This window comes from Haemaphysalis longicornis, unplaced genomic scaffold (assembly GCF_048455015.1).
Source record: "Haemaphysalis longicornis isolate Haplotype H1 unplaced genomic scaffold, Haemaphysalis longicornis Haplotype H1 scaffold_7, whole genome shotgun sequence".
Classification (NCBI taxonomy): Eukaryota; Metazoa; Arthropoda; class Arachnida; order Ixodida; family Ixodidae; genus Haemaphysalis; species Haemaphysalis longicornis.
Window position 1 is genome coordinate 154,247,189 of NW_027526422.1, and position 18,978 is coordinate 154,266,166.

Sequence of the window (18,978 nt, forward strand, 5' to 3'; positions counted from 1 at the left end):
TCGAGTGGGTGCTTCCGTTCACGCGAGGCATCAGTACGCTTTATATGATGTGGACCTCTTTTGCCACGTTTGTCTATGATGACGAGGGTCCGAGGTGAGCTTTGCGTAACTACAGAAGCCACTTCCACCATCCCACCTGCCCTCCCTGAGGACTTCACCAACCTTACAAACCATCCCTGCGGTTCAGTTTAAGCACGCATTTCTCTCTCACTTACTCTGTCTCTCAGTGAAGTGATTGCTCCAGTGAGTGGTCAGTGCATGAGCATCATTTGGCAGCCAGTTTAGTTCGACGAAGCAGCCGCCAGCCTAGCCTAGGCCTACCGTCCCTCGGCCCCTCCCGAAATTGCCGCGAAAACACTCACTGTCGTGCAGCGACTAGACGCGCGACAAACAACCGCCTACGGTAACAGTGCACCCGGACTAAACTAACACTTCCTCCAGTGACAGCTCGCACAAGGTAGTTTTACCTCAGATGAACTGTACATCGTCACGCTGTCAAATAAGCCGCTATTTTGGCGATAAAAATGGCTGACATCGACGGCAAGTCACTCGTATTCTTCCCAGAACAGCGGAAGCCGTCATTCCTGGGAGTGAGCGGCACCTTGCATTGAAGGCATTCCTGAGTGCCTAGGGAGGCAAAAAAGTTCGTCTGTAAAGGCCAAGCGACCATATTCAGCATATTTATGGGCGCACAATGCCACAGAATCACACATTTAATAGAATCAACCATACGATCAGGCGCAGGTACCTCCCCCAATAAATACGACTACCTGGTTCGAGGAGTCGACACTCGTTTGGACGCATCTATATTGCAATGAGCCAAACGTGTGGACGTACGGTACTGTAAAAGGGGGTAACGACGGCAGGTTGGTACTTTTATTATTTTTTATACAGATTCTTTCTAATACACGCGTTGGAAACCCAACGTTTCTTTTCAATAAAACCGAAGTCGGCATTCATCGCTGCGTGTGTCTAGTCTTCCTTTTGTACTGTATTTACCGCTTTTTTCTCTTCAGGCAGGATACGGAAGCTTGTGCCTTGAAAACGTCTCCAATCGATTTCACCCGTCGAATTCTTCACCTGTAATGCAACCTTGGTTCCAAGAGACGTCCCTACTTTTCGACTTCTCAACCAACCTATTGTAGGTCTGACTTCATGCATGGTACCGGAATGCCGCGTGGATCAACATTCGTTAGCTTGTTCAAGAAATATCTGCGAAGAGAAACTACAAGTTTGCGGGTCGACATACAAGCTTAAACTACAAGCTTAAACAGCGGCAGACGATGCCATTTTGCGAATGCTTACCGCATGTCACGCCATCCAGCCAAGCAGGTTAAAACTCTGCCATCCCCCCTCGTGATGGCCAAGAAGGCACTCGACGACAGGTGCGACACTTCGATCCTTCGGCTTGGGACTACCACGCCGTCTTTGACACTCAACTCCAGTTACAGTCAGCGACGACACCACGCATGGGAGTTGATGCTGAAGTACAGTGGTTACTCGCAGAAAATGAACTACAGAGGTGCCAGACCAACAGTACTGCTATAAAACAGGACGTCTGCACACCGACAAATAGTGAGGACTAAATACATTTGAAGAGGAGGTCATAGCTTCTATAAAAATCACTGGTAACGGGCCGTGAATTCAAGCAGCAGGAGTCGACAATCAGAACTACTGACCAGCAACGTGGCACACGAAGGAACTCGGGAAGCACAGCCAGCTGACACCGGAAGCTGCTAACCGAATACTCATGCTACGATACAGTCGACTACACAAAGGTGAAATATGTTGAAAGATAAAAATGCGTCAAAAAATTTGGCAATAGCGTTCCGCCAACCGCAAAATTGGCCGCATATCTGCTCCTTTCTTTGGAAATGTTACCGAAAGACGACAGTCGACCGGCGCCCCTGGCAAGTAAGTGCCTCCCTTCTCTTTCCCGCTCACCTCTCATGCTGTTCCTCTCCCGTCTCTTTCCTCCCAAGATAACACGCTTGAGATTTGCTCAAGTCAATTTAAATTTACCGCGTTCCACTGCACCAAGTCGGGTGCCTGGACGCCACCGCTGCCGTCAGCGGAGACACACGTGGATCGAGGCACCCTACTGCAGCGTTTGTCGTACCACGTCGGCGTACTACACGAGCGTTCCTAGCGGAACGTGTAACATATCTAGTGGAACCATTCGTTGCTGTTGCGGTTTGATTTTTTCGAATGCCGCCAGGTAGCGCGGGCAACAGCAGGCTCCGGTTTCTGCACCAGATGTATTATTTTAATTTCTCTCCCAAGAACCAAACATCCGTTTACTTTTAATAAAGGAACACTGCAAGTATCACTCATGTATTATTTTCCTGTCTTATATGTCCGTATTGTCTTGTTCTTGTTCAACAATATTGACAAGTATGAACATTAACACCGGACTTAGACGTTTCGATTTCGCTGTGAGTCTATGACATCTGCGCAGTTTCTGGTTCACTTTGGCGGGGTTATTGAATCGAGTCACAGACAGACAGACAGACAGACAGACATACAGACCAAAATTTCTCCGTTTAAGTTACTTAAGCCCAAGAAAGATTATCGTCTTTAATATTATGACTTGCAGGTGGCAGTCATGACAAATACGAGAATAACATAAACCAGAAGAGCAATTTTCGCTAGTGTAGCCCCATCACATGAGAAAGAAGAGAGGGAGGATGGGGCTGCGGAGATGCATATTGTTGCGTCTGTGTGTGAGGGCTAGGTCGAAAATTTAATGGGACTTGAAGTACGCATGCCTTCCTTGGTTCACGTACCGTTAAGTGTTTTGGGTCTCATTGTATACGTTCAGTACTTCGGTGTTCTTGTCTGTGCCTTCGGGTTCCCTTTACTATTCCGGTGGTGAGTCCTTCCCAAGGGAAAAGAATGTGGGATTTTTCTGAAACAAGCTAAGTGAATTATCTGCCATCACGGGGCTCCTGACGTAGTTACGTTGACGGCGCCCAGAAAAACCGAATTTTTACGTTCACTTCGACGGGGCGCCGTCAAAACTGCACACGACGAAAGGGCACGCGACAGAAGAGCACCGACATAACAGCACGGGGTCAAAAGAGCACGCGACAAAACAGCACGCGACAAAACAGCACGGCGTCAAAAGCGCACGCGACGGAATAGCACACCGACAAAACAGCACAGCGTCAAAACAGCACAGCGACAGAAGGGCGCGATTTTATGGAATTCCTAACTGGGCAATTGTTTAGATCTTAAAACGTATACAAATATTATAGAGGGCGCAAGATGCTCTGTAGGAGTTTCTCTTCACATTCTGCTACTCTTTCTCGAAAAACATGTTCCGGCTTTAATTTGCACACTATGTAGGATGTTTGGAATGAAAGCGGCAAAGGCCAGGGCCGTCATTTGGTAAAACTATTCAGCCACCGAGAGAAAACAAACTTTTATAGAAGCAAAAAATTCAAAAAGAAAAGACGAAAGGTTGGGCTTTATAGATCAAGGTTAATAGAAATGATCCCTTACACAAATCGTTTTTGAAGTAGCCCTTCAATTTTGGGGGTAATATCAGAGTATAATAATAATAAAAATATTAATAATAACAAGCTATTCCCTTGAGACCCGCTTACAAAACTTTTTAGAAGTCTCTGCGTATCACAGTTCTTTCGATTATATTCAAATATTTTCCACCCTTGCAGTTTCGGTTGAATGTAGAAGTACCACAATATGTGGAAGCTCTCTTCCACCTTATGCGACTTGGCGTTGCCTACACATTTTTTCTTGTTTACAAAATGGCGCAGCTTGCACTGCAAGAGAAAAACCTGAGCTGGCGGCCCCCTTCCTTCGTCGGAGACCAGTCTGTTGCATCTCACATTTATTTCCCAATTTGCCGCTGAAAGGTCTCCAAGACTGGTAGGCCTGGAACGTTTCGTCCGCACGCTTCCACATCTTTCCCGAAGTAGGGCCGCCCGCGCTAGAACTGGCGGCCGAGTCTAAAGTCAACGCCCGCGCTACGAACCCAAAGGAAATGCGGTGCGCCCGGAATGCGATGCTCAATCAGTATCCCTAACGCGTTGATCCCAGGTTCGATACCGACCGCGGGCAGGGGCCCTTTGGGGGCTGGGGATGTTGGCGTCTCCTGTCGTCATCTTCGTCGTCGTACTCGTCGGCTAACGTAGTCATGGTGCTAAAACACAGGAAAAGTCGTTTACGACTCGCGCTAGAACGTAAAGCGTAATCAAAAACCGGGACACTCATTTACCACTCGCGCTGGAGGGCTTCGTAACGCGTACTTAAAAAAAAACACCGGGGCACTAGTTTACGCCTCGCGCAAGAGAGATTCGTGCTTCAAAGACAAGATACTTTTACAGCAAAGCTGTATTCCTCTACCCCCAGTGGTTTCATCTCCGTTGGGAAAAACGCCAAGGCGCCAAAATACACTTATAGTCTTATACACTGCATGCATCGCCCCACCTCAGGTGTTACGTTGGTGGAAATGGCCCAGGATTTTTTTCTTTCTAATTATTGTTCTTGTGTTGTTCACTGCCGCCGCTAAAACCATGCCACCCTTCGGGCCTTTGGTGTGGCACAGTTTTAGGTTTCCGGTTTTATGGCGTTTCTGGGTTATGGTTTAATGCCCTCCCGAGCCGCAGTTATTTCTCAGGCTTCGAGGCTTTTTGGTGAGACTGACGGACAAAGCTCGGCCTAACCAGCTTTGCTGTTGAAATGACTTAAAATTCACCATCCCGCGCATGCGGAGAGCAAAAGGAAGATTTTTCGAGCGTGTTATTTTAGACTGCCCAATATACTCCAGGCTAAAACGTGAACTGTACCACAAACAATAGCAGTAGCTAACCATATTGTGGTGGGTCCAGAAACTATTAGGTATATGGCCTGACGCTGGACGTCAAAATAAGGTTGTCCGTGCCTTCAATGCATTCTTTAACTCAACAGGTATACCTTCAAACTAATAGCGAATAGTTTAAGCCTTTCCCCGCGAATTTCTAAATACGAACCCAGAAGGACCAACTAAACCTCAGGAACCTTGTGGATGTTGTCGTGTACTTGTGATTTCTTTAATTGGGTCTATGGCCCTTCGTTCAGCGAAATGGAGTAGCCGCAGTTTACTGGCTCCCAACCCTTCCTCTGAATAAACCAGTTCATCCAGCTACCTACCTATTTTCTAAAAAACCTAGATGGGTTCCTAGGCGCAAAAGTTTTAAACGTAGCTTGACTGGGACCAAGGATTCAATACATGGCACGGCGTACACTGCGTAAACCTACAGTGTCGAAATATTTACACTATAAACAATACGATGTTCCCTCGAATATGTACCTTGTAAAAAATTGGAAAATTCAAGTTCGCTAGATACGAGAATAAGAAGTTATAGCAACCACCACACAAAGTTTGAACATAGTAGCGAACAGTGTTTGCGAAAGAAGAAAAAATCTCGTACCATCTCCACTCACGTGAAACCTGGGGAGGTGCAAAGCAGGCAGTGTATATACGTGTATTCTTGGCAGCTTGGCCTTTTTGCCCACGGAGATTAAACCGTTGAGGGGTAGAGCCTAGAGGTATACAGCTTTGCTGAAAAAGTCTCGTTTCTTTGAAGCAGGAAGCATTCTAGAGCGAGGCGTTGGAAAACGAGTGTCCCGGTGGGTTCTTTTAGTACGCGTTTTTTCCCATGGTGATGTCACTTTCTAGCGCAAGTCGTTGGAAAACGAATGTTCCGGTGTTTTAGCACCGTGACTACAATGACGACAATGACAGGAGACGCAGAAAGCCCGAGCCCCTAAAAAAACATCGAGCAAATACACATAACCTAGGACGATGAAGTAGAGACCGATGATTGGATTAAGGTACAGGACAGCGATTGCGAATAAAACAGAATCAGATCAATGGCTCCAACCTACCATAAATGACATTCAGTGTAGCAGGTTGCAAACTAAATATTATATACGCAGACACTGCGGGAAGCAATGTAGTTATTCAATTCAACGCAAATTATTCTTGCACAGCTGATATTCAAGGCGAAACCCTTCCACCGTGTGCATAAAACCATAGCGGTGGCTTTAAACAAGTAAACCTAAATTAGTTAACGCGCTGAAATAAAACGCCACCAAATAATGCCTTTCTTAGCGAACGGCGTTTTGTAGAAGGAGGATTCTGTCAAGACGTTTCGTTGAATTAAATCGTAGACATCTGGAGAAGCGTCTTTTGCGCGGATGGACGAAAGATAAGTGAGGTTGTTGTATTATATTCACGCTTACTGCATTTAAAGTTGGTATTTCGACAGCAATCTTGCGTTCTTAATTTGTTGTGCACTTTAGGTATCCATGCCGCTCATTCCAAAACAAATTTATAACTATGAAGGGCTTAACTCTTTGGGCTTCTGCGGGATAGTTGCATGCATTTTTCTTAACATGGCGAAAATGTATGCCTTGTTTCAGTTTCTGCCTTTCAAATGCTACATGTAAACACAGCTCCAGGACACAAAAAATATTTAAAGTCATTTAAGGAGGAAGACGGCTGAAACACCGAGCTTTCTCTGGTTTAAATGAAGAAAGTGTGCGCTTACGATTCGTTTCTTTAAATTCTACTTATTCAGATGTTAGAGCGGCTTGGAGTATAATTCCATGCAGAAAGCACGCCATTCTGAACTATTTATTAGAGATGTTCTTGCTCGCAATTCTGCGTTATTTTAGGCCAGCGGATGATTATGCGGCCTTTCCAAAAATGTACATTTAATTGTGGAATATGAGCCGACATATTTGTAGGTTTCAGTCAATATTGTTCTTTATTTCTTTTTTTCTAGGGACCTAATTTATAGAGCAAATCAGTGACAATAATATGTATTTTTTTTACCTGTTTCGTTTAACGACTTAATGCCGTATTTTTTTGAGCAAAGCTTTAAGCAACCTGCGACAACAGCTGAGCAATATAGCGCCACGGCCTGCGTAATTGAAGTGAGTACGTGTTGAAATATCGTTTAAAAAAAGTTCAACCAATGAAAAAGGATCGCCGAGCAATCCTAATTAAAAAATTGCAGAAGCTATTGTTTCAAAATACGCGTAATTATAACTTCGCGATTTCAATCAAGTTTTCATTGTTATTTTACGGGATTTTCTATTTCAGTCTTTGTTAATTTTAGAATATCTACGAGATGCACACTTTTCATTTGGTTAAGTAATTTTTGTAAGTTTGTTCTTTCTATTCTTGCGCGTTCAAAACTTCATTGGACCAACTGCCTCCAGTCACGCTGCTATAAAGATGAAATGTGTCAGCTTGTTTTGCTTTAGTCTGCGCGTATGCTTTCGTAGTACCTGCGAAAGTCTCTGTAGGTGTTTTTCTGCAGGAATGCCGCAGATGAGAGGGGGGGGGGGGGAGGGAGTGTAGGTGGTGGCCGAAGAGCCGGAGAGAAACAATTGAGACGCTATTGTACAGGACACTTAACGCTCGCCAACTTCACCTGCGAGCCTCGGCTCTCGGGGAAAGGTCGACGAACCGAAATTCCAAGGAAGGAGTTCCGGGCGCCCCGCGGGCCAGCAACGGTAGCCATTGCATTGGCTTGGGTCGTTATCTTTTGGAGGGGAAAAACATAATGAGGTGGGAAAATGGGAGTGCAGACGAAGACGTTGACCAGAGAGGCCAGCCGGCTTGAGCCGATAGCTGGCGGGTTGCCAGAGAGTAGTTATCGCCTTGCAATCAATATACGCAAACAAACTTGTAATAAACGAGTGATGGCACAAACAATCATGATATATTGAGCCGGAGAGTTCAATCTCGTCTACATCGTCAGTGCAGCCGCAACGAGTCCCAGTGTCCCCCTCGGAAGTCACGGAATCCGCACAAAAAAAAAGAACGCGAATGATATGACGCGAGTAAATCAACACAGCCGCTGCTTGAGCTGGCGAACATGGGTATGTCGTGCCCGCTATTAAAGTGATGAAAATGACTGGAAAAACAAGCAAGAAGGGGGCCCTTCAGCCGGTATCCGGAGATTTCGGTGTAGGAGGACATGTCGGTGCAGGACGTTTCGGTGTGGACATTTCGGTACACGGACATTGCGGTGGGTGGACCACAAAACAACCCGAACGCCCTTTGCCAGTCTAGGATTACCCCTCTCAAAACAACCGCGCTATTTGCGCTCGTGTTCACAATCCCTCCTCTAAAATACACAGGTCAGCATTTGCCCCCGTCCGTGTAACCTCGACATGCGCCTTCTGCTCAGTGAAAACGAGTGGGGGTCGGCTTTTGTTGCACCCAAGAAGAACAAAGGGGCAGTGCCATACAACCACCTCCGGTCCCCCCCCCCCCCCCCCCCTGACACAACAGCAACAAACGGGTATTACAGGGCGTGCGCGGGGACGTACAATGCGTGCCTGTGCTTTCAAAAAGGTCCCTTCTTCCTCCACGACAATATCGCAGGCTTGTCTGGAGAATAAACTAGGGACAACAGTGTATGAAAATTCAGTTTATCCTGACAACGCAGTTTACTTAAAACTTTTCATTCATAAAATTTTCTGCATTTTTGGGGGCAAGTGAATGTTTGTAAAGCTGCTTTCTTTGTAAAGAGAGAGTGCCTTTTATTTTCAGCAAATATCATTAAGAACGCATTATACCGCAGTGAACACCTCCCAAATGCCTTAGCTGATTTGCTTTCCGTAAGAACAACTTATGGTCTCGGAACGAATGGCCGGAACTTCAAAGTAGGAACAAATGGTCCCGGAACTTATGGTCCCGGAAGAAATGGTCCCGGGCACCTCTTCGGGCAAAATGATTCCACAAAACCTTACGTTGGCTCTTTGTTTAAATTTGTTGCATCTTGCTGGAGTGGTGTATCGCCTTCTGTAAGAAAAGTTGTCAGTAAACCATCGCTTCATTTTAGTATGCATTTTTGCGCAAATGCAAATGCATGGCGTAACACAGTTGGCCTGTTTCTTGATATTTTTATTTGTGTTTCCGCCGTTATTATCCGGCTTTTCATTTCATTCTTTGTTGTAGATGTTCGAAAATACATTTTTATTTCTTTAGTTTGTAATATTTTTTTCCTTTATGTATTTCTTTCGTATCATTTATTTATTTACTTATTTATTTTGTATTTAGAAGAAATGCGCACTACAATTTATTTCTATTTACGCTATTATAGCGATTAAACCGTTACATCCGCTAATTATATATTTTCGCTAGTTCTTCGCACCCCTCTCCGAGGTTTTCCTTGTCACAGCAACTACACTAACAGCAGCTAAGTCCAGGCACGGCCAGACTCCACGCTCCTTTCTCACTCAGGAAGACAGTTTTTGAGTCCGGCCGTGTTCCAGGAAGGCGCACCTGTCGCGAGTAACCTAGAGTTCTTCTAAATAGCTCCCGCAGGGAGCTATATACAGGAACTCTAGTGTAACCGCGGCGAGTAAGAGAGGCTGGTGACAGGCAGAGTTCGGAGACGTGGGCACGCCTGATTACGACTACCTCGCGCACCATCGGCTGGGCCGCTGGTCCAACGTGGCTATCACGACATTCAGCACAATGACAAATTTCTTCTAAAGAGGGCCACGAGGGCCAGCTCAAGCAAAAGAAATATTCTGCCAAAGCGAACCACCTACACTCCCCCCACCCCCCTCCCGCTCCTTCCGGTTTGATCTCGCTTCTTAAGGGGCGTCCCAAAAAGGCAAGTCTGGAGGCGTGGTGCATCAACCTGCATCAATCGTTGGCTTTCCATTGGACCATGACAAGTGACTGTCTTTTGTTCTCGCGATTTCTGGGAAAGTAAAGCCGTCAGAAAGACGAGCGCGAAAACATGTGTTTCGTATTTGCGCAAATAAACTGTATATATTTGTGCTCAAATGCAATTCAGAACAATAAAGTTTGTTGTTGATGGTGGGTGACCAGTTTCGATGGGCTCACCTGCTGCCCTTAGCAAATGTTACGCACCCGCAACACGCCGGCAAAATTAACAAATCATGTTAGCAGCAGTCTTATAAACCTTGCAGCAAGATACGAGGCATAATAATAGCTACATTGCATATTTTTAGAGAAAAACAAAAGTATCTAAGCTGCAAGCTGCCAAATTATCAAGATCCAAAATCTTTACTAGCGCCGCTTCGCTTGATCCGAACTGCAGATATCCAAGCCTTTCAGGTTGAGAGCTCCGTAACGCAGCCTTGCTAACGAAATATACCATTCATCATGTAAAATTCTTTTTTGAAATAGCGATAAATCGGCGTGCGTGATGCACAGCTCTATGTTGTTTGATATTCAGCAGTACCGGCCCACTCACATTTTCGATACTCCACATGACCTAAATATTACTGCCACTGTAAAAAGTCTCCCCGCAATGGCTCAAGTGGGACTCGGTTCACAAGCTTTATTAAACGGACGAACGCAAGCAAAGGAAGCATGAAAGAACATGCACGTACGACGACAAATTTGTATGCAGCAGTTAACTGATAGTAAATTCAGCCTTAGCAAATATATTATACAGGGTAATGAAAGTTAAGTCTACAGGTTTTTTTTAGGCGTTTAATTTTACGTGAAGACCACCTCTACAGTGAGGTTATGCGTCCAGGGGAACACAGAATGAGGTGCTAAATTTTGATGTCGGTGGCTTAATTAACTAAAATTGAATAAATAACTTTTTGTGGCTGCAGTAAGCAGGCATGATTGTATTTAGAAGTTTCATGTAGTTTCATTTGGCAGAATTCTTCTAGCGCATCCGTACTCCGAGATATCGAACCGCGAAGTTTAATTACCGTTGGCATGATTACGCACGTGACGACCGGCGCAAAGCTCCTCCTGTTTGTTTTGTTTCGATTGCGCTTCTGAGTTCTGGAGATTCCGAAAACGCCAGCCAAGACTAAAAGGGTGCAATATATCACTTTTTCTTATGCCTCCTCTTCGTTGTCGAACTAAACACCGTACACAGCAGGCGCGTCACAAAATGTAGGAGCTTTGCGCTGGTCTTCACGGTCTTGCATGCGTAATCATGCGAACGGCAATTAAACTTCACGGTTCGACATCTCAGAGTACGAATGCGCTAAAAGAATTTTGTCAAATGGAACTTCGTGGAAACACGATTGCCTCTAAATACAAACATGCCTGCTTACTGCAGCCGCTAAAAAGTTAATTCAACAATTTAAGTTAATTAAGCCACGGACATCTATAGTTACCACCTCACTGTGTGTCCCCCTTGGTGCATAACCTCACTGTAGGGGTGGTCTTCACGTATATCTAAGCGTCTAATTTAAAACTTTGATCACCCTGTTTATAGACAGATGCAAAATACATTATGCACAAATGCAGACATATAAATATAAATACACTGACCCCCTCCCTCCTTCTTTCATAGAGGCGCTCATGCATAGGTGCAGTAGCGGTGGGACCATTTTTTCCTACTTTGATGTTGGGACCATTTGTTCCTGGACTATTTGTTCCGGGACCATTCGTTCCGGGGCCATTTGTTTCGGAGCCAGTTGTTCCGGGACCATTTTTTAAGTGCGAATCACTTTATAAGCGACCCCAAACCATCCACCGCCGGCGGCGGCGGCGTCCGCAGTGCTCCTCTATATTTGAAAAAGAAACAGCATCCGGCGCCAGGTTTCGATCCGAGGACTTTGCGGCCGCAGCGCGACGCTCTACCGACCAAGCCACGGACGCTTTTTTTTTCTTTATTTCCAAACAAGCACCGCTTTTACAAACATAAACATCAGTGTCACAACAAACCCATACTAAAACATAAAATCGCTGCTCCCGCTCTGGGATGCAGCGCTGGTGGCTAAAATATCTTTATCTTTGTTAGCCTTTCAACTTGTGACAGCCATTCCGGAACACTTTGTTGGGCCTTTTTCAATTCAACAAACGAAACAATAGCCTCCTGAAAATACTCTCTGACTGGGCGCGCGTCAATGTCCGAGTGACGGACTGCCAGCCGACACCTCCATTGCTGTGCAGGCCCAATAACATTATTAGATCTAGCGGTACACCCTCCTCATCATGTTCAACGGACAAATACCGGATGCCACGGGCATCGACTGGCAGATCTTTTTTCAACGTACGCTGCAGCACATCCCAAAAGAATACACCATCCCAACAGTCGATGAAGACATGTTCAATGGTTTCCGGTTTCTTGCACAACCAACACTGTTCCCCCCATGGCATAAAGAGGCCCTTTTCTTGCATCCATGTCTTAACAAGGAGTGTTCCGGTATGTAATTTAAAGAAAAACGTTTTAATCCCTGGTGCAACTGGCATTTTCTTGACCCGCTTTAACACATCTCGACCAGGGCCTGCTGAGTACGTTATTCTGTACAACGGAACCGGGAGAACTGTATCACAAAGATCACCATACAGTCGCTTTCTTGAAACTGCACTCAGATAATCCAACGAAAATCGCACAGCTAGAAAACGAAATGACTCAACAACTTCTTTTAGGTAGCCACGTATACCTCCCGGCAAACATAATGTCGTAACTATAAACTCTGGCAGAACCCTGCCTAATCTAATTTGACAAACCGTGCGCAAAAACGGGTCTTTAACATCCCTCAAAAAAAGAAAACGGTTTACCAACTGACGTAAAAAGAAATGCGTTAACCCTAAACCCCCATCACGAACCCGCCGAAAGAGGTTTGTACGACTGGTTCGTTCCCAGGACGAACCCCAAATAAATACTGCAAAAACACGGTGCAGCTTTTGAACATTTGCCCGTGAACAATGGAGTACTTGCAATACATACCAAAGTTTGCTCACCATGAATAGGTTGCAAACCGTCGCGCGAGCAAAGATGGACAAATTTGTGCCCTTCCACTTCTCTGCCTTTTCTCGTAGCTCCACAGCTTGTTTCCGCCAATAAGGGTCACTATCGGTATAATACTCTAGCGGCACGCCTAGGTACTTCACGGGCGTCGTTACCCACTTGATATTCTTAAATACCACCGGTGTTGTACTCCACTCTCCATGCTATATTCCCAGGCACTTGTCCCAGTTCACGGCGCATCCACTCACATGACAAAACCATTCCACTAAGTTAACGACTTGAGAGACGCTTTCTTGATCTGCGCAGAAAATAGCAATATCGTCTGCGTAAGCTAAAACTCGTACCTCGGCTGCATGAAGTTGAAATCCCTTGACAGTTTCATTTCTCATTATGGCTAAACACAAGGATTCAATGTATATGCAGAAGAGGAGAGGTGACAGAGGACACCCCTGCCTCACCGACCTCTGCACTTCTATGCGCCTTCCCAACACCTTGTTAACAATTATTCTGGTCGTACACTTGTTGTAGGCCATGCGAATACCTTCTAGGATAACAGAGCCGATGTTAACGTGCTCTAATACTGCCATAAGCCCATCGTGTGGCACGCGGTCGAACGCTTTATCGAGGTCCACTTGTAGCATTGCTACACCGGTATGCATCACATCACAGCTCTCGAGTACACTCCGAGCCTTGTGTATGTTCGTGACAATTGATCGTCCTTTTATCCCACATGTTTGATGCGGTCCCACTATGATGCCAATAACAGTCTGTAACCTTTTAGCCAGTATTTTCATGAGTATTTTGTAGTCAACGTTAGTTAAGCTTATTGGGCGGTACGACGTCACCTGACGAAGTTTGACAGTGTCTTCTGTTTTAGGAATTAAAATGGTGTGCGCAGCCGAAAACGACGGTGGCAGCACCCCTAACGTAAAAGCTTCTCTAAATACTGCCGTTAACACAGGGGATATCTCATGTTTAAGGAACTTATAAAAAGCCGCGCTCAAGCCATCAGGACCTGGTGACTTTCCCAGGTTTAGGTTATTAATCGCTTCTTTCACTTCCTCTACCGTGATAGGGGATTCTAATAGTAACCTTGTTTCGTCATCGATTTTTGGCAGCAGAGACACAAATTCACGTTCAAACTTCTCAAGTTGAATAGCGCTTCGCGAAAACAAGGTACTGTAGTGCTCAAAAAAAGCACGTTCTATGTCTATGTTTTCGCCGCTGACTACGCCGTTGTACTCAATTTCTGTTATTTCGTTGCGGCGAGCGTATCTTTTTTCTGTCCCCAGTGCTCTCTTGGTGGGCATTTCGCCCGCTATCAATTTTTCCGCTCTCGCTCTGACGAGCGCTGCGTGATAACGTTCGGCGTCTATCAGCTCAAGTTTTGCTTTTGTGGCCTTTATCTCATCTTTACACGACCCCGGGACTTGGCTTTCTTCTTCCAACATTGCCTGCAAACAAGTTCGCAAGACGCTTTCTTGCTTTTGTCTTTCCTTCTTAATAGCGGTTCCTCTTTCGATTGCTTGCATTTTTGTTTCTTGCTTAAAGTGCTCCCATTGAACTCCTAATTTTTCGCTGCTACTATTACCAATATTTTCTACAGTTGCTCTTACTTGCTGCATAAAAAGATCGTCCTCTAACAGTTTATCGTTAAATTTCCATAGATCCCATGTAAATTTACTTCTGTTTTCGTTTTTACTTCCCAGACAAAACGATACTAAGCAGTGGTCGGAGAACGAAACCGAGCGCACGTTGTAGTCACAACACCATGGCAGCAGCTCAGCTGAAATATACGCCATATCCAAGCGGGCGTGACTAGCCCCTTGGAAATGCGTAGAATGTACATACATCTCTTCCACTGCTAACACACTCTCCCACGCCCTCTAAACCAAGATCGTTCACCATTTCAGATAATAAAGTTGTGCTTACGTCACGATAGGGTGTACAGCTGGTTTTGTCTCGTGCGGAGCATACACAGTTAAAGTCGCCCAATAACACTGTGTATCGATCACCACTGCAGTATTTTCTGATTTCCTCGAAAAAATCGCGTCTTTCTTGGACTCTTGTTGGTGCATAAACACAAATCCCTCGCCACTGGCTTGTTGAAAAAGCAAAGTCACAAACTACGAAACGTCCGTTTAGGCACACTGTGACATTTTGGACTACCACCCCTAACGATTTGCGAATCAGGAGAACACACCCCGCCGACATTCCAACCGCGTGACTAACACATGCATAATAGTGTGCTGTAAAGGGACGCACCATACAGTCGGTCTGATCCTCACTCTCGACTTTCGTCTCCTGTATGGCGACGACGTCTAGGTCTCGCTCCGTAACCATGCGGTACAGCTGATTCTGCTTTCGCTTAGCTGAAAGTCCTGGTGCATTGAGGGTAGCTATTCGAAAGGGCTTACAGAGGGCGGTCATTTTGCAGGGACCAGACCAAGTGTAAAGTGCTTACCTTTATCTCGCGCCATACAGTGTGCCCGGTCCTACATGTGGTCAGGTGATTTTCGTGCCGCCTCTTCCCGGCGACGCCACCCCTGGCTTAGTAGTGGCGGCTCGCTGATTCTTCTTTCCCCGACCAGCCTGCCACGGCGGTTCTGGCTTTCGCTGGTTTGGTTCGTCCGCAGTCTCCGGGCCATCTTCGGGCCGACGCTTGCTCGGCTGAACCTCGAGGTCCATCCTCTCGCTCTCGTCCTTGGTGGTTCCAGCACTGTCCCCGTCTTGAGCGGTGGCCTGCCGAGGCGGATCGTCTGCTGGCGCGCTACGCCCCTCCGCCGTCAGTGGCTTGCTCTCGTCCTTTCTTGTGGTATCCGCGTCCGTTTCCGGCTCGGGGTGGTGCTGGGTCCTGGGTTCAGGTGCTGCGGGTGCCGCTGCTCCCTCTGCTTCTTCCTCGTCCATAACGAGTTCGCTGTTGTCACTTTCCAAGCCTCGACCCACAGCCCGAGCGTACGAGCGGGTGCAGTCCGCCTTCTCGTGCCCAAAGGCGTGTCATTCCGAGCACCTGGGGGCCCGGCATTCTCGGCGAATGTGCCCGGCTCTGCGGCACCTGAGGCACAGTGGGGATCGCCAAGGCACCGCGACGAGCGCCGTGCCGGGGCCTAACCGCAGCTGGTGGGGAAGCCTGTCCGGCGTGACATCTTCATGCAAAACTAGGCGCACAATCCGGGTTGTCGACTCGGAGCTCTCAAAGTCCTGAACACGCCACTTGTCACTCGTCACCCCCTTCACGTCGCCGTACTCGGCGAATATCTTCCTTATAGTCTCGTTGGTAACGTTGAAGGCAACCCAGTGCAGCTTCACCCGAAGTTCGTGCCTTACGGGGTCGACTACAAGGCATGGCCGTCCTTTCACGCTCAACGGGCCGCTTTCCAGCAGTTTTTTCTTCGCTCCGTCCGTCCGAAAATTTATCAGCCAGACGTGGGACATCTGGTAGGCCCCTATGCCACAAACTTCCTGTATCACTCCAGTGTCCTTTAACGGCTGCCTGAAGTCGTCAATTCTGTACGGTCGACCGCCGACGTCGCAGTGCAGAACAACCACACGATTCATCGCTTCTCCGGTGGGCAGGGGGGGCAGAACAACACGGTAATCCTTGGGCAACAAAGAAACCGGTTCACCACGGCCGGCATCGGCCGTTATCGCAGCTCGCACGGAGCCATCCATCCTGCGTCCGCTCCTATCGGCAGCCGGAAACAGAATGACCAAGCCACGGACGCGACGCTGATATCAGTGTTAGTGACGCGCCTTATATCTTTAACGCATTCGAACTACGTCGTCAGCGGCGTGCGTTGGCGACTCAGCGGCGTTATAGCGGCTTGATAACTGCGTGGTGTACACGTGATACTACAAACCCGATGGAAGAGATGGAAGAGAAGGCGGCGAGGCGGTGGGCTGCGGGGGCCGAGCGCAAGCGCCGCAAGCGGGCCGACAACCGTGAATTCGCACTTTCACATTCTCCCCCTCGGGGAAATGCGGGGGAATTTTTTCCGCAACCGGGCGTTGTGTAGTACCGGCGAACGAATGGTGCCAGTAAATCAACACGACCGCTGTTTGAGCCGGCGCGCGTGCCCCTGTCATACCCATGAATTTAAGTGTTGAAAACAAAACAAAACAAAACAAAACAAATTGAGCGAACGCGTGCCTCAAACGACCGCGTAATTTGGGGGTCGTGTGGGAGAGGGCAGCAATCGTTGGATGACAGAGACTAGAGCAGTACTGGGGCCGAAATTTCTAGGCCTGGCCTGACCCCGCCAGGTAGAGACATGGCCAGGGCCAGGCGCGAGCCTGACAAAGCATTAAGATAAAAGCCCGAGCCCTGCCCGAGCCCGACAGCATTTAATAAAAGAAACCCGAGCCCGCGCACTGTTTTTTAAGCTCAGCCCGAGACCGCTAGACCCCAAACATGAGCCCTCAAAGTTTGGTCTTTTTAGCCTAAAATAAGCCTAGAGGGAGTATATTGAATTTACACTTATTCAATACTTAGACCTATATCTGTACAACACAAATATCCTGAGCTAAACAATGCATCCTTACGGAAAATTTTGGTAAAACAGGCACTGCATTTGCGACAGTCTCCGAACTTAAAGCACAATGAGGATCGCTGAAATGATGCTGCGAAAAGTGGATATTTTTATTTATGCATTTCTTGGACAGATATTCCACGTCTCGTTATTTAATTCAATTCATTTCCCAAAGAAGTCTTTTCCTTCTTGTTTTTGACGCTAGCACACTCTGCCGTGAGCTAGTTTAACTTGTACTTCTCTCAATTTAATTTGCCAAGGTTCGTTGTCGGTTTGCACCAGGTGTCTGTCCAAGTAGACCTAAGTTCCTCCCATGCTAACAAAGTTTTCCACTCAAAAACTCGCTTTATGGGCTAAAAGACATGTGTATAAAAAGCTTTAAGAAAGACTCAAGGGTACGTTAGCTAATCTTTGGTGTTATGGTCTGCACAAATTGCAATGTCGAGGTCCCATTTGTTCTTTTTTTTAGTTTGAAAAACAGAGAGAAGAGACAGTCATGTACTCTACTACCAGAGTGCTCTCGTTTTCTGACCCGTTCTCTCCCATTATGCTGATGAAGCCCATAAGTTTTCTTTCGTTGGCTTGAAGGTTTTCTAAGCGCCATACGTCATTTTGTTATTTTTTAGCATCGCCACGGTGACAGACGGCCAGCACTTCGCTTTTTTTTTTGTTTTCATTTCACCCAAACGATCATTGAGCCGAATTTTTTGTTGTCAACATTCCAAATTTGCGGCACACGACTGCCGGGATTCAAAGTCTGCCCGGGCCAGCTCGGCCCAAGAAGTGTTTTCGTTCAAGCCCAAGCCCTGCCCGGGCCCGAGAGAATGCGTGCTGCCCGGCCCGAGAACGGCCCACGGGCCGGGCCGGGCTCGTCCTTTTGTAACGCCCCGGGCCCGAGCTCTGCCCTAACTAGAGCACTACCCGGGCCGCAATTTCTAGGCCCGGCACGAACCTGCCCGATAGAGACACGGCCTGAGCCCGGCAAACTTCTAAAATGTGGACCCGAGCCAGACCTGAGCCCGGCAGAATTTGATAAATTAAGCCCGACCCCACCAGACTTGTTAAATGCCCTCCCTAGTCTGACAGACTATAAACATTAACTCGAAGAAGTTTGCTGTTAGCTCAAAAAGCGCAAGCACAAAGCGAATACGACTAATTTGGATTTAAATTTCCATTAAACTTGGACCAAACTTTTTCCAACTTCAATATCCTCACTTAGAAACTGTTCTTTCAGTAGTCATGAACTACATGTGCCACTTCGTTTGGCAGTCTTTGAAATAAAGACACACCGAGGATACCTTAAATGATTCGGAGCAAGTGGATAATTTTTTGCAATATTGAAATTATCAGCATATACTGCAACTTTCGCTGTTCCTATATTTGCTGAAATTTGAGCTGACGATGCGTCCTATTTCACCACTTCATTTTAGTATTTTCCTCTAGTTAAGTCTGCAGCAATATTTTATAGGCGCTTCTGTTCTTTTTTGCCTCTTTTCATGGTTTTGAAAAAAAATTCTTCCCGGATGAAATCATGGGCCCTACTTCAAAAATTGGTCCTTCAAACTCTGCACATAGTCCAATGTCTAGGCCACGTTTGTTCTGTTTGTGTTTGTTTGAAAATAAAAGGGAAAAGAGAATCATGTTGTACTATGTAGCTAGAATGTCGTCGTTTTCTGGCTCACTCTCTCCCACTATGCTGATGGGTCCCACATATTTTTTAT

General features: G+C 46.6%; 1 pseudogene; it reads right to left on the bottom strand.

Moving 5' to 3' along the window:
- Nucleotides 1-15,040: 15,040 nt before the first annotated feature.
- Nucleotides 15,041-16,438, bottom strand: LOC144145341 (uncharacterized; annotated as a pseudogene).
- Between the last annotated feature and the right edge of the window lie 2,540 nt (nucleotides 16,439-18,978).